Genomic DNA, 10,416 nt, shown 5'->3' with positions numbered 1-10,416 from the left:
AAAGCTGGCTAGACCAGAGGATGTACACTGGTACAGATAAGAACTGGAAACACAGGGAATCCAGGGCGGATGATCCCTTCAGGACCAATGGTGAGAGTGGCGATACCGGGAGGGTGGAGAGAGGGTGGGGTAGAGAGGGGGAACTGATTATAAGGATCTACATATAACCTTCTCCCTGGGGGACAGACAACCGAAAAGTGGGTGAAGAGAGATGTTGGACAGTGTAAGATATGACAAAATAAAAATTTATAAATTATCCAGCCTTCATGAGGGTTGGGGAGCAGGGAGGGAGGGGGGAAAATGAGCTGATGACGGGTTTACATGGAAAGCAAATGTTTTGAGCATGATGAAGGTAAGGAATGTACAAAAGTGCTTTATACAATTGATGTATGTATGGATTGTGATAAGAGTTTTATGAGCCCCCAATTAAATGATTAAAAAATAATCCTCATGTGTTTTATACGTGTTTATAAAAGTAATATCAATTCGTTGTAAAACACTCAAAAGTACTACAATTTTTTAAAAAAATCACGTAATGGGGGCTCGTACAACTCTTATCACAATCCATCTGTGCATCCATTGTGTCAAGCACATTTAAAAGTACTACAATTTGGACCCATTATCCAAACTACCCATCACCTGAAGGGGCCTGGTGGCATAGTGGTTAAGTGCTAGGCTGTTAACTGAAAGGTTGGCCATTTGAACCCACCAGCCACTCGGTGGGAGTCAGATGTAGAACGACCCTTTGGAACAGAACTACTTTATTCTAGAGCAGTGGTTCTCAACCTCCCTCATGCCGCGACCCTTTAATATACTTCCTTATGTGGTGGTGACCCTCAACCATAAAATTATTTTCGTTGTTATTTTCGTTGCTACTTCAGCACTTTAATTTTGCTACTGTTATGAATCAGGCGGCCCCTATGAATGGGTCATTCGACCCCAAAAGGGGTCGCGACGTACAGGATGAGAACCACTGTTCTAAGGGGGCCTATGAGTTGGAGCTGATTTAATAGCAGCTAACAGCAGCAGCAGCAACCATTTATCATGTCTTATTTCCTTCCTATATTTTTAATTTATAAAAACATAATTTATACACACATATAAGTCATAGACCAGAAAAACTCCATTGACATTGAATTGATTGTAACTCACGGCAACTCCATAGGATGGAGTCGAGATGCTGTGGGTTTCCTAGACCATCAGTCCTGATGGGCGCAGGTGGTCTCAATGCACTGAGCCGGAGCTTCACATCGCTTCTGGCCTTGTAGTCAGCAGCTCAACTTGTACTATTATTGGATGTGTTGTTTGAGTCTATTGCTTAGGATGTTTTGTTATTGGCTTGAGGGTGCCCAATAAGTAGCAATTTAAGACTACCATTAAAAAAAACACCACAGAAATAAATCCTTTCACAAATTAGGAGATTAGCAGTATGATCATCTCCTCTTCTTAAGAGCATTCTGGCTGTACTTCTTCCGAGACAGATGTGCTTGTTCTTCTGGCAGTCCACGGAACTTTAAGCAGTCTTCTCCATCATCAGAATTCAAACTGTCAGTTCTCAGGTCTTTCCTGTTCACCTCCAGCTTTCACCTGCGTATGAGACCATGGAGAAGATCGCGGCTTATGATGGTATAACCCCGCTGGAGGGGGACGGACATCAGAATTGTAGATGAGGGATATATCAGACAGTGTAAGACATGTTGAAAAAACAACAACATATCTCTCTCTATATAATGTATTCAGGGTTTATGAGGGTCGTAGGGTCAGGCAGGGAGGGAATAAAGAGCTGATATTAAAGGGCTCAAGGAGAAAGTGTTTTGAAATTGATGATGGCAACATCTGTACAAGCTCACTTGATATAATTGACTTATGGATTGCTAAATTATATGTAAGAGCCCCCAATAAAACGATTTCTTAATTAAAAAGATTAAGGGGGATGGGGCAAAAATCATTTGACTATAGATGTTTGAGTTTTATGCCTCCATTAACTAAACTGTGAACTTTCTGTGGACATTTTAATTGAGGTGGACTTCTTCATTCATATAAATAACTACTTTGAGCCAGAATTGCTTTGCATTTTCCTTTAGGGAAAGTGGAAGGGTGGGGCAAACAGACAGGCATGTCCATTCATTTACTTTACCAAAATAGGTGGTCAAAGGCAATGTTGTAGCTATATCTGCATGAAGCTTCAATATAATGCTTCATAGTCATAAACTCTAACGGTTTCCATCTAATTAAAGAATCCTGTCATGGTCATCTTATATACATTATTTTATCCTATTAACCATGTTCATTTTCTTCTATCCCTACCTTCAGAAATTTGTAATAATTGTACTAATGTCATCTAATTGTGTGCTTATTTATTTGGGAGCACGCTCACTCCTCACACACTCAATAATAAATTCCATGTTGGCTGAAAGCCTAAAAATACCCAAAATATCATGGCTTGTTGGGTCAGGAGCACCTTAATCCTGAAAGTGACATCTGTGCTCTGTCACCCCTTTAAGAAGTCTTGTGCAGAAGATTTTCCCAATGTGATATTCCCTTTGCTTTCCTGACCTCCGTTTCCAGGTGTGTTGGTAGTGAATCCAAGTGAAATGAAGTTCTTGACAACTTTAGTCTTTTCTGTTCATCATGATGTTACCTGTTGGTCTCCTTGTGAAGATTTTAATTACAATGAGGTGTAATGCATGCCGAAAGCTTTGATCTTCATAAGTTGTTGTTGTTGTTGTTGTTGTTGGCTGCTGTGGAGTCGGCTCTGACTCATTGCAACCCTATGAATAATAGACTAAACCACTGGCTGGTTTTGCACCATCCTCGCCATTTTTTTTTCTTTTTTCCCCACAAACTTTTCTTCTTTTTAAATTCATTTTATTTGGGGCTTGTATAACTCTTATCACAATCCATACAGAAGTCCATTCTCACAATTGTTGTTATGATTCAGTTGTGAGGACTTTTTTCCCCCTTTACATTGAGTTGCCATCCATATTGAAGGTTGCAGTCTTTGGTTTCGATCAGCAAGTACTCCAAGTCTTCACTGATGTCGTCAACAATGTTGTGTCATCTGTATATCACAGGTTGTTAATAATCTTCCTCCAATCCTGATACTGAATTTTTCATATAGTGCCATTTTTCAGATTATTTATTGAGAATACAGACTGAATAAGTATAAGTGAAAAGATACAGCCCTGAGACATACGTTTCCTGATTTTAAACCATGTGGTGCTCCCTTGTTCTGTTTCAGCGACTGCCCCCCCCCCTTTTTTTTTTGGCTGCCTGGATCATAACAAACCATACATAGCCTTGGCAAAAACAGGGATTTCAGAAAACTCATTGTGCTCATGCAGAACCTGTACATGAATCAAGAAGTAATTGTGGAACAGAACCAGGGGATATTGCCTGGTTTAGAATGAGGAAATGTGTGTGCCAGGGTTGCGTCCTCTCACTATACTTATTCAATATGGATGCTGAGCAATTCTTCAGAGAAACTGGATTATATGAAGAAGAATGATCAGGTTTGGAGAAAGGCTTATGAACAATATACACTATGCAGATGATCGTTGGCAGAAAGTGAGGAGGACTTGAAGCAATTGCTGATCAAGATCAAGGACTGCAGCCTTCAATGTGGATCACAACTCCATGTAAAGAAAACAAAAATACTTACAACTGGACCAATAGGTAGCATTATAATAAGCGGAGAAAAGATTCAATTTGTTAAGGATTTTGTCATGCTTGGGTCCACAATCCATGTTCATGGAAGCAGCAGTTAAGAGGCCAACTGATGTCTTGCCTTGGGTAAACTTGCAGCACAAGACCTCCTTGAAGTATTGAAAAGCAAGGTTATTATTTGAGAACTAAGGTGCACTTGACCCAAGTTCTGGTATTTGCAATTGCCTCGTATGTTGGTGAAAGTTGGACAATGAATAAGGAAGGCTGAAGAAGAATCTGTGCATTTGAATGATGGTGTTGGTGAAGAATACTGAAAGTACCATTGACTGCCAAGAGAACAAACAGGTCTGTCTTGGAAGAAATACCGCCAGAATGCTTCTAGTAGCAAGATGAGGGTGAGGCCTCATCTCATGTGCTTTGGACGTATCATCAGGAGAGACTGGTCCCTAGAGAAGGGCATCATGCTTGGTAAAGTAGAGGGCAAGGAAAAAGAGAAGACCTTAAACAAGATGGAGGAGCATAGTGGCCTCAGTGATGGGTTTGAACATAACAACAGGGAGGATGGCCCAAGACTGGGCAGTGTTGCATTCTTTCCTAACGGGGTCCGCGTTAATTGGAACCGACTCAACAGCACCTGACGACAAGTGTTCCCTTGCAGTGTTTGCATGATTGCCTCTTGGTCTACGTACAAGTGCCCACCTGATCACAATGAAATGTTCCAGAACTCCTCTTCTTCTCCATGTTATCCATAGCGTGATAGGATCCATACTGGCTCAGAGTACTGAGCAATATTTGAGCACACATGCTCGAGAAGCTGGACTGTATAAAGAAGAATGGGGCACTGGGAGTAGAAGATTGGCACAGAGGCTGCAACAATGGACTCAAACATAACAATTGTGCAGATGGGAGAGGAGAGGACAGTTTTCCTTCTGTTGTGCATAGGGTAATTATGAGTCAGAGATGGCTCAAAGATACCAAAGAACAACAACAATACATGGCCGAATGCCTTTGAATCGTCACTAAAACACAAATCAACGTCTGTTTGTATTGCACGCTTTCAGTCACGATCCAGCATCATAAAGGAAAGACTTTATAACACATAGGATAATCACATCAGATTACAAAATGGAGGATCATTACATAATACTGAGAAGTTGACATGTATTTTAGGGTAGATAAATCAGTCCACAAAACTACGCAAAACAAGCCATTTTCACTTACCCGTATTAAGTTAGCAAATAGCCCAAAGCCAACATACTGTATTAGCAAGGTGTCGAAATTAGGCACTCTCATGATGCAGAATTGATTGAAGAAGTGAGTTTGGTTTGTGATATGTGGCTGAAGGAGGTTTGGGACCCTAGTGCCACCATTGAGCAGCTAACCAAAGGGTGAGTGGTTGGAACCCCCAGCTCACTCCAGGGAAGAAAGATGAGGCCCCAATGTTCCTGTTAGGAGTTAAGATCTTAGAAACCCCCAGAGCAGTTCTACTTTGTCCCATAGGGTCCCTATGAGTTGGAATCTACTTGATGACAGTGGGTGGAGTTATACATGACTGAAAAGGGGCTGTGGTGCCACAATGATTAGCACTTGGCTGTTAACGGAGAGACCCCAGGGTTCCAAAGGGGCAGCTTTGTGGGAGAAAAGACCTAGTGATTTGCTGTTGATAAAGACTTTAGCCTCGAAAACCCTATGAGACTGTTCTATTCTGTCCTACAGGGTTCTCATGTGTCAGAAACAACTGGAGGGCACATGACAACAACATGTGCTGCTGTAATTACATACAGTTAAATGCTCAACTACGAATGGAAAAATTGGCAGTTCAAACCCACCCAGAGATGCGTCAAGGGACAGGCCTGACAATATGCTTTCAAAAAGTTATGGCCTTGATAATCCTAGGGCAGTTCTGTTCTGCGCTAATGGGGTTGCAAGAAGTTCTAATCGATTCCATGGCAGTTAACAATAACTCCAGCCACAACATACGTTGCTGATAGTAGTGCAAATCAATACCTTTCTATAGGCTGGGGTGGGTGCTCTTTGGCAGTAGGCACAAGACAATTACAAATGTATATATCCTTGGATCCATTTCTAGGACTTCATCACGTAATATGCCAACATACAAGCTAAATTCCTATTAACAGAGAATTGGTCATTTATAGATTGACATGTATGCTGGATATTGCTTCTTTTTTCCTTGAAAGCTGTTGTCTTCCTTCAGTCTTGTTTTCTTCCCTGGAAGGCTGCCATTGGTGGGCTGAATCGCCTGGGCCCCATTGCCTTATGACTTCCTATTAGTCAGGCTGGTGGGAAGCACAGCAAGGATTTGGTGGGCAAGGGCATTTCGTTTCTGAGCTTTCTCTCTCCTGGGCCTCAGGTTAGCAATGGCTATGTTTCTGTCTTATCGAGTGTTCTGACATCATCTGCACCCTGTACCTTCAGGGCTAGGGGCTTCCCACTATCAATAGCTCTGTGTTACTTCAACATCCCTTGTTGGCCTATTGTGATTTTTACTGAATTCTGGACTCGATGATGACATGTCATCACCGAGGTTGATAGATTGGAGCTAGTGTGACATGCTGTATGTACAAGTGTAAATTCTTGGGTGGCATAAATGGTAAAGCACTGAATGTCTAACCCAGAGCTTCGGCTGGAACCCACTCAGTGATGTCTTTGACGACAAGTCTCGCAAGCTACTTCTGAAACATCCCTGCCTTGAAATCCCCACGGAGCAGCTCACCATGAGTCAGAGTTGACTAGGCAGCGTGTAGCAATGGAAAGCCAGAAGAGAGCGAGGTGCAATGAATTGTTTGCGTGCTTGACACTAGACCATCCCCTAGCCATATGCCCAAGTGGCCCAGAGGAGGCTCATTTCCTAAGACTTTAGTGAAAGGAACTCCAACATCTCTGACAAGCTGGAGTGGAAACCAGAGGTTGTCATGTATAGGCATCTGTGATGGTGAGTAATTGGGGTGATGGATCATGGGATCCTTAGTGTACAGACATGGAGCTCCATGGTTAAAGGGGTGAGGATCCTCTTAAGAAAGGACTGCAGAGTGGTCATAGTCTTCCACAGAGGAACCTGCAACCAGGTCTCAGACTGACTACACAATGGAAAAAGTTAAATGCTCAGGCCCTCTGGGTTATTATATACTGGTTCTGAACTGATGTAAATTCTGAAGCTCCAGGTTGTCATTGGGCTCCTTAAGAGAGAGGACATGTCGGGATAAAGTGATAAAGTCTTGTTCTAAGCATATCACAAAGTGGATCCAGTGACCCTCTGGATCCATCCCAGAAGCAGAAGATGTTATCTGTAACAAATGAATCTCAATATTGCTTCCCTGTCCCAAGGATTGAAGGCTACCAGGTAGCAAGGGTGAAATAGAAGCACCCAATTTCTAGGGCCAAGTAGTAAACTAAAAGCAATATATCATCTGTGGCAGTTACATAATCTCCTGTCAACTTGAGCAAAGGGGTGGAATCTAGCTTGTCAATCAGGTTGTAGCTTGATGGCCTCATTTGGAGGCATAATGGAGATAAATATCTCACTGGAAGCCAGACCCACTCTCTCTCTTTGCCATCCTTTTCCTGCCATTGAGACATTCAGAGAGCTGGAGGAGACACGTGGAGACCCATGCCAGCATTGAGATGCTTCCACTGCCACTGGATCCACAAGACCTTCTACCCACTGGCCTGTGATCTTCCTGCATTTGGCATCATTGCATATGCATGAGTCCAAAGAGGAATTTATGGACTAGTATCGGGCATGTGGGTTAATAATATCCGACTTAAGGACTTGATCTGGACTGGATTGGGGTGTTTCCTTAACATACAATTGCTCTTTTATATAAAGCTCTTTCTTATGCACATATGAGTGTCTATGAATTTGTTTCTCTAGTCAACCCAGACTACCACAACATTCCTGTGGGATTACAGAGGGCAGCGAATCAACCAATGTCTTAAAAACACAACATGGATAATTACTCCCTTATTTCCATTTACCTCACCTGTTGAGTCAGTGCAAAAGCCAGATAGCCTATAGAATGACTTCTGTAGATTACTGCAAATTCATTCAAGAGATAATGAGCAAAAGAAATGCAGTTGGAATTTTTTAAAACAATTTTATTGGCACTTCATCCACATATCATACAATTCAAAAGTTCGATCCTATCAAGATGAGTTGTGTAATCGTTACCACAATCAATTTTAGAACACTTCCTTTTTAATGTACTCATTGTTATTCGTGTACTATTTTTTTTCAATTTTCCCAAAAATAGGCACAGCAAAACATTCTCCAATTCAACTTCTATATGTATAATTCAGTGTCATTGATTATATTCTCTGTGTTGTACAACCATTATTGACAACCTTTTCCAAATTGTTCCACCACCATTAAGCTAAACTCAGTCCCCCTAAGTGAAAATCTCTTCCTCTTTCACCCATGGTACCAGAGGTCAAGTTTGGCTTCTTTCTTTCTTTCTTAGTAGATTTCTTGATATAATAGCCACACATCATATACTTCCATAGGAAAATAGCGTTTAAAAATAGTTTCTATACATCATCACAATCAGTTCTACAGCTTCCTTTCCCCTCCCACATTCATTGATTGCACCCCAATTCTCCCCTCCCCAAGTTGGATTTCTGATAGGGACCCTGTTGCATCTGTAGATTCCCCCTGCTCACTTGAATACAAAGCAATGTAGTGACTAAGGTGTAAGGTTTCAATATAGTGACGAAAGTGAAAGGTTTAGGAGCACGACTGAATGACATTACCTTATGATGATACGATAACTGGTACATGCTTGTATTTGAGGAGACAATCTCTTATTCATACAAAGGACCATAAAATGTCAATGCTGATAAAGTATCAAACCCAAAATCCACAGGCATGAAGTTGATTCTGACTCATAGCGACCCTATAGGGTATGCACTATAGGGGAGAGCAGAGCTGACCTATAGGGTTTCAGAGGCTGTGATCTTTATGGCAGCAGACGGCCTTATCTTTCTCCCAAGCAGTGGCCGGTGGGTTTGAGCCATCCACCTTTGGTTAGCAGCTCAGTGCTTAACTTATGATGCCACCAAGACTCTTGATGATCATTTGGGGGGACAGTGTGGGTTATTCTCTGTGTGCCTGTCCAGATGTATTCTTCACCATTCTACATGCTGCTCTGTCCCCAGGAGGCTGACCCTTGTGAGCATCAGCAACCAGTTTCCATTGACTGCTAGCTGTTGGTCATATTCAGACAACACTAGGCAACAGTAGAGCTCTGGAGTTGCGAAGAAAGACAAAGGGATTTCTTTGGCTGTCTTCCTGCTAATGGCATTGACCTAACTAACTAACTAACTAACTAACTAACTAACTAACTAAAACATTTTTGTTGTGCAGACTTGCCCTCTGATCTGATAGTCTCTCTACTAACCTTTACAGGTCTCAGGGTGTTAGAGACTCCCTCCTGTCGCTATCCTTGGGCACATCCCCATCCATTCCTGGTTTCCCCTAAAGTTGCCCTAATCTATAGCATAATCTCTGTATTCCACTCCCTTCAGTCATCTGCTGGCAGTGTACCATCTGCGTCCTAACCTCTTTCACAGTACAAAATAAACATCTCTACAAAATAGATTGTTGTAGCAACAAGAAAAGTACAGGAAAGGTCATATTAAAATAGTCAGCATTCTGTCATCTGTGTAAAGGAAATAATGAGGAGAATACATATGAGGGTAAGTCAAAAAGTATTGCTATGATGGTTCCAATTTACATCTGCACAGGTTTAACCTGAACAAAACAGGTCTCTGGATGGCTGCAACAAGGTCTCTCAGTAATACTACTTGTCGTAGGCCCACTAGGTGCCTTCAAAAAAAGCTTCAAGGAAGACAGTGGTTTCCAAGTGCATCTGCTGGGCCAGTTCAATGTAAGGCAGAGAGGTCAGCTCAGAAGGTGATGGTGTCTTTAGGGATTCCCAAGGGATGTCCTGATAAATTTCTCAAAGGACAAAGGGAAAGCATGTGGGCTTATTATGAAGACTTTTAAGAAAATTGGAAACTGCTTTGGTGAGAAAAAGGCCAATAAAGTTGTACCGCCAAGGAAGTTTTTCCCATCACGACAATATACCTGCTTACTCTTCAGGGTAGCCAAGGCCGTCTTAGGAGAATTTCATTGGGAAATGTTAACCCCCTCTATCCTACAGCCCTGCTCTTGGCCTTCAGACTTCATTTTGTTCCCTGAACCAGCCCTTTCAAAGGAACATGATTTGAATCCCTGAAGGATGCCCAGGCTTCCGTTTTGCTGTGGTAGGAATTGAAGAGCACACATTTCTTTAGAAAAAGGCTAGAGAGAGCAAACAGCACTTTTAAAAGTACACAGTCCTTGATGGAGGATGTGTCAATAATAACAGTTTTCTATTTTGATATTTTTGTTTAATAAAGGTTTTTGTACTCTTATAGCACTTTTTTTTAACTTACCCTAGCATTCTTATTTCCTTAAATATTTTATTTGTCAGCAATTAGGTCTGGTCTCAAGAAACAGAACATCTTGAAAGAACATAGCTTTAAAATAAAATAGGTGTTGATTTCTCTCTTTAAATGGCTGGGAGCAGGCTAACCAGGACTGAGGTCTGGGCTCTGCTCCATGATACACTCAAGAAGCTCTAGCTCACCAGCTCACTGTCTTTGGGGCATGGCCTGGTGCCCTGGCTGAAGGTAGCATCTGCTTTCCAGGCAGCAAGATGGTGAAAGAGAAGAAGGCTCCTGAAAGTTGCC

Source organism: Echinops telfairi, unplaced genomic scaffold, assembly GCF_000313985.2.
Source record: "Echinops telfairi isolate 266 unplaced genomic scaffold, ASM31398v2 ScPeMD7_3533;HRSCAF=4204_1, whole genome shotgun sequence".
In the NCBI taxonomy this organism is placed as follows: Eukaryota; Metazoa; Chordata; class Mammalia; order Afrosoricida; family Tenrecidae; genus Echinops; species Echinops telfairi.
The sequence above is the reverse complement of the archived record's forward strand: the minus strand, read 5'-3'. Positions refer to the sequence as shown.